Raw genomic sequence first — 6112 nt, 5'->3', positions numbered from 1 at the left:
CATTATGCTATACTCCTACCCTCCTTTATTTATTTATTTATTTATTTTATTATTATTTTTCTTACTAGAGAACTGCTCAGCTCTGATTTATGGTGGTATGGGGGATTGAATCTGAGACTTTGGAGCCTCAGGCATGAGAGTCTCTTTGTAAGACCATTATGCTATCTACTTCTGCCTGTATATCTATCTGCCTATCTATCTATCTATCTATCTATCTATCTTCTATGTATCTCCTCTTTCCTTCTCTATTTCTGTCTCTATTCAATAAATAATAAATAAAATAATAAAGAGAGAGAGTAATTGGATGGGTGACAGGATGCTATTTCCCTGGAAGCAACAGTACTGGTCAGTGTGTTGGGAAGGAAAGGGTTGGGGTTGGGGAGAGAAGTGGGCAAGGTTGCTTCCTCAGTCTCCCTTCTGCCTTTGGAGTCTATCCCTGAGCCTTTGTTCCCCTCAGATGTCTGGCTGCTCTGGTCTGGCAGCCAAACCCCAAATATTTCTCCATTCACCCTGGCTTAAGGCTGGATTTCTACATCACTGAAAATGGCAGCCTGGGTTGGACCCTCCCTGATGCCTGCCTCATCTCTAAACCTTGCACCCTGGCTCCCATCCCCTTCCTAGGCATCACCATGCTTCCCCAGCCTAGGCCTGTCTTCCTCTTCATCTCCAAGAATTCTGTAACTTGGGTTTTCTACTTCAAACACACCCTCACATCTCCCATCTTCTCTCCCACCTCATCTTTCTCCACCACCACCTCCTCCCCCTCCTTCTCTTCCTCCTCTTCCTCCTCTTTCACCAGAGGCATGCTCAGCTCTGGTTTATGGTGGTGCCAAGAATTGAGCCTGGGATCTCTGGTGGCTCAAGCATGGAACTCCCGCCCTGCCTCTCCCTCCTTCTGAAGGCAGACTTCATCTGGCCTTGTTCTTTCCTTCCTGCTCTGCCCTGTCTCCCCAATCCTGGTGCCCTTCTGCCCCCACCCTCATTCTTTTCAGTCAAAGTCTGCCTGCCGCATTGTAGGTATTGGATCTTGCTTAAGTAAGCCAGGAGTTTCCCGGAGGTGGGGCCTGTATCACCCTCTGCCCCAATTAGAAACTCCCCCAAGGGGCAGACAAGATAGCTTACTGGTTAAGCAAAGAGACCCTTGTGCCAGAGCCCCAAAGTCCCAGGTTCAATCCCCTGTACCACCATGAGCCAGAGCTGATCAGTGCTCTGGGGAAAAGAAAAATTCCCCCAGTTCCCAAAAATGTCCCTGAAAGAAGTGAGAGAAAGGGTGAGGACAATTATCAGAAGAATTGATGAGAAATAACTGGCAAGAGCTGAAGTCTAAATGAAAAGTGTGTATTCCCTGATCACTGGCTCTGATCAAGAAAAGAAAGGAAGAAAGTTGTGAAAACTAGTGTCATGGGGGAAGAGCCCTGATAGCACCTAGGGAAATGCTCAACTGGTAGAGCATTAGTCTTGCATGCCTGAGGCTCCTAGCCTGATGCCAGGTGCTACATATACCACAGTGGTACTCTGGCTTTTCTCTGTCTCGTGAAACTCTCTCACTCACTCTTATATGTAATAAATAAAATACATCTTTTTTAAAAAAGGAAGGAAGGAAAGAAGGAAAGGGCTGGGGAAATAGCATAAAGGTTGTGCAAAAGATTTTCATGTCTGAAGTTCCAAAGTCCCAGGTTCAGTCCCCAGCACTGCCATAAGCCAGAGCTGAGCAATGCTCCAAGCTTGCTTTCTCTCATTAAAACAAACAAATAAAAATTTAAAAGAATTTAGATTATTTACATATACCAATTAAAAGGAAGGAAGGAAGGAAGGAAAGAAGAAAAGAAGGAAGGGAGGAAGGAAAGGTCTTGATCGCTCTGACAGAAAGTTTAGGAAATCTCTAAAGCAACAGTTGGGAAAGGTAAGAGAGCTCCATCAGGTATATATGGCAAAGGACAGCTCTGGTCCCAGCTGTTGAAATTAAAGGGAATGGCTCCACTGGTCTCCTCTTTCTTAAGCCCCAGGTTTTTAGCAGCAGTTTTGGGGTGTTGTGGGTTCACTGGAGCACTTCAGAATCATAAAAAAAGGTACTAGTGTCACTTCACAGGCGGTGAAGCAGGTCTGCAGGTGTCTATCTTTCTCTTCCCCTCTGTCTTCCCCTCCTCTCTTGATTTCTCTCTGTCCTATCCAACGACAGCAAAAACAATAATAACCACAACAAAGATGGAACAATAAGGGCAAAAAAAGGGGGGGTGAAATGGTCTCCAGGAGCAGTGGATTCGTGGTGCAGGCACCGAGACCCGGCAATAACCCTGGGGGCAAAAAAAAAATCCCCCCCCCCCGCTACCCACCCACAGGGGAGGCTGCTTCACGAGTGGTGAAACAGGTCTATAGGTGTTTTTCTCTCTCCCTCTCTGTCTTCCCCTCCTCTCTCTATTTCTCTCTGTCCTATCCAACAACAATGACATCAACAACAACAACAATAATAATCACAACAACGATAAAAAAAAAAAGGTACTAGCAAAAGTCCCCAGGCACTCCTCAATTTTGACCTAGAAGAGAACCCATTGGATTCTAATCCTGGATCTGCCATTAATTAATTTGCTGAGTGATCTCTGGCAAGTCCCTTAACTTCTCTGGGCCTTCCTCTCTTGTCCCCGCCCCACCATCCCCTAAACAGGTGCCTGAGGCAGGAGGTGGGCGTGCTTCCAAACTGACTCCCAGGTAAAAGGATGGTTGAATTGACCTTCTCAGCATCCCTCCTGGTGCTGGTGGCCAGGGCATCTGGAGGTGCCCATTGGAGGAGGTTAGCAAGGGGCAGGGGTAATGCTTTTCTTTTATTCCTGGTGGGACATTAATCTCCTCACATCTTCTTCCTTACCCCTGGTCAGGCTTTCCCCCACCTCCACCCCCATAAAACCCCTCTTCTGCCCTGGGCTCCCTCCCTGATGCTCGAGATTTCCCTGCCCACCTGGGGCCCTGCACAGGAGCTCGGGCAAACCCTCAGGAGAGAGACCAGCCCAGCACTCCTGATGAGCAATAATTTGTTTTATGACAGAAAAGGAAATTGTCTTCAGTTTCACAAGAGCGAAACGAATTCCTTTGAAGTAGTTTGCCCTGCGGCAGGCAAGAGAAGGTTTCTCTCTTGAGCTTGCCTTCACTCTCCTCTCCCCCTCTCTCTCTTCCCTTCTAATTACAGCAGCTTCCAAGCTGTTGGCATGAGCTGATGCCAGGCTGTCAGATGCCAACTGCCCCAGGATCTCACCTCTTGGGTGTGGATAAGGGGATGGAGCCATAGGTACAAGGTGGGGTGACACTCAGCTCAGCCTTTGCCATGCCCCAAGCCTTGCCTGGAACCAGCAGGAAAGAAGAAGGACTGGGCCAGAAGGTGGCATTCAGCATCAGTCTTGGGAGACCACACACACTTGGGTGCCCAGGAGAGGTCTAGCACGGCCTAGTGAGCTTTCCTATGTAGAATGTCCATGTTTTTCTTCTTCTTTTTGACTGAAATCTAGAAGCTGAATGTGGCAGGTGGCAAGAGAATGGACTGTGGCCACTTGCTGGTATCAAGACTCAAAAGGAGGCTGAGGATAGAGCATAAAAGCTATTTGAGAGACTTTCTTTATATATATACATATATATGTATATATATATATATGATTTATTTATATTCCCTTTTGTTGCCCTTGTTGTTTTTTATTGTTATTGTTGTTGATGATGTTGTCGTTGTTGGATAGGACAGAGAGAAATGGAGAGAGGAGGGGAAGACAGAGACGGGGAGAGAAAGACACCTGCAGACCTGCTTCACTGATTGTGAAGCGACTCCCCTGCAGGTTGGGAGCGGAGCCGGGGGCTCAAACCGGGATCCTTACGCCAGTCCTTGCGCTTTGTGCCACGTACGCTTAACCCGCTGCGCTACCTCCCGACTCCCGTGAGAGACTTTCATAGTCAAGATTCCAAGACGATTTCAACCCCCTGCAAGACTCCAGCTGAGCAGTGCTCTGGTAAAATAAAATTAAATTAAAAAGAAAAAAGACTCAAAGAAACTGCCAAAATAACTCACTTGGATAGTTGGATAGTATGCTCTTTTGCCATGTGCACAATCCAGGTTTAAGCCCAGGCCCAGTACTTTGAAAGAACTTTGGGTGCTGTAGTCTCTCTCTCTCTCTCCTTTATCTCTGTTTCTATCTGAAAAAAAAGTCATCCAGGAGAAGTAAAATCCCAGTGAGGAACAAAGAAAAGTTCACTTGGGGTGAGTAGGATGGGGAGGGGAGCATTATGACTCATCAGGGCTCCTCCCAATGGAGTAGCCATGGCATAGCTCAGCTGACAGAAAGCACATTCTACACTACCTGGCAGCAAAGGATGTTCTATATGGTGGGGAGAGATGCTTGGTATTTCCTTCTTCTTTCTCTTTCTGTATGTATGTGTCTCTGTCTCTTCATGCAAAAAAAAAAAAAATCCACTGAACTTAAAAATCACGAGCCCAGCTGACAAAATAGCTCACTTGGATAACGTGCTGTTTTGCCATGTGTGGGCCCAGGTTCAAGCCCGACACTCACCACATTTAAGGAAGTTTTGGTGTGGTCTCTGCTTCTCTATCTGTATCTTAAAATATTAATAATAAAGAAACTTCCTATGTCCATTTTAAGAAGCCCTTTCTTCCACCTCTCCATAATTTCTTCATTCACTCAACAAACAAAGTCTTACTGTGTGCCAGGCACCATTCCAAGTCCTGGGATTGGAGAACTGAATAAAACCCCCTGCCTCCAAGGAACTCCAAGGAGCTCCAAGGAGCTCCTTTTACGTTCTAGCTAGGAGAGTGTAAGTGCAGGGGAAGAGGCTGTGCCTAGCACGTGCCTGGAAGAGGGAAAACACTTAAACATACTTGTTGAATGAGTGACTAAAGGCTCTCTGAATCACAGTGACTAAATGCACAAAAAGTCTGGCTGGTGGAAAAGGGGAAAAAAGCAGAAGAAGAATTTGTGTAACCCTTTCCATGCCATGCCTTCCCTTCCAACCCCTCCTCTCCAGGTGGTCCCTTCTGCCATGTGAGGGGTCCTTAGTGAGGGAGTTAAGGGCCAGCTGGCTGCATGGGGAGCAGGGAGACGCCAGGCTCCAGGGCTGCCAACCTGGCACCGCTGCTTGGCGCTGGGCGCCCTCTAAAACAACAAACTTCATGTCTCTAACTCAGCACTTCCTGTTTGTCTTGATATTATCTCCTGTTCTTGAAGTTCTATCAAGGACAGGGCAAAGGGCTGGAGCTTTGGGGACTCAGAGAAAGGGAGAGGTAAGCATGTCCTCTCCTGTAGATTTCTAGGCTGTATCCAAGGACACTGGGCAGAGGGCTGAGGTATTATGCTTCAGGGCACTAAGGGAGTCTGAGTCTCTCTGCAGCCACACTGCTGGAAGCTTCTGCATCTTCAGTTCTTATCAGCAATGGTTCTTAGGTCAGTAACAGCTTCCCTCCCCATAACTCTTGGTTTTCTGAATACTGAAGGACAGGGACTATTCAGGGTGGGAATCACCAAGCCTCCCTGCTCTCTCTTTCTCATTCCCAAAATGACTGGCAAGTTCTTAGTATCTCACTTCAGTTCCTTTCCTTTCTTTCATTTCCTTTCCTTTTAAAACAATACTTTCAAAATTTATGGAATTTTTCATGAATTTGCATGTCATCCTTGTGCAGGGGCCATGCTAATCTTCTCTGCGTTGTTCCAGTTTTAGTACATGTGCTGCTGCTGCAGCAAGTGCCACTTCAGTACCTTTCTTCTTTTTATATTTTATTCATTTACTTTAATGAGAAAGATACAGATTGAGAGAGAGAGAGAGAGAGAGAGAGACCAGGGCAGGGTTCGGGTTGTGATGCTGCACCTGGTTAAGCACACATGTTACAATGCATAAGGACCCAGGTTTGAGACCTCAGTCCTCACTTGCAAGGGGAAAACTTCGCAAGTGGTGAAGCAGGGCTACAGGCATCCTTCTGTCTCTCTTCCTTTCTATCTTCCCTTCCTTCTCAATTTCTGACTATCTCTAGCCAATAAACAAAATATAATTTTTTAAAGTTTTATTTATTTACTCCCCTTTGTTGCCCTTGTTGTTTTATTGCTGTAGTTATTATTATTGTTATTGA

General features: G+C 46.3%; 1 non-coding gene across 1 annotated transcript; it reads right to left on the bottom strand.

Annotated features, from left to right (window-relative positions):
- Positions 1–5623: 5623 nt before the first annotated feature.
- Positions 5624–5728, bottom strand: LOC132542242 (U6 spliceosomal RNA). The gene has a single exon (XR_009553347.1). It is a non-coding gene; the product is annotated as a U6 spliceosomal RNA (small nuclear RNA).
- Positions 5729–6112: the final 384 nt, after the last annotated feature.

This window comes from Erinaceus europaeus, chromosome 12 (genome assembly GCF_950295315.1).
Source record: "Erinaceus europaeus chromosome 12, mEriEur2.1, whole genome shotgun sequence".
Classification (NCBI taxonomy): domain Eukaryota; kingdom Metazoa; phylum Chordata; class Mammalia; order Eulipotyphla; family Erinaceidae; genus Erinaceus; species Erinaceus europaeus.
The sequence above is the reverse complement of the archived record's forward strand: the minus strand, read 5'-3'. Positions and strand labels throughout refer to the sequence as shown.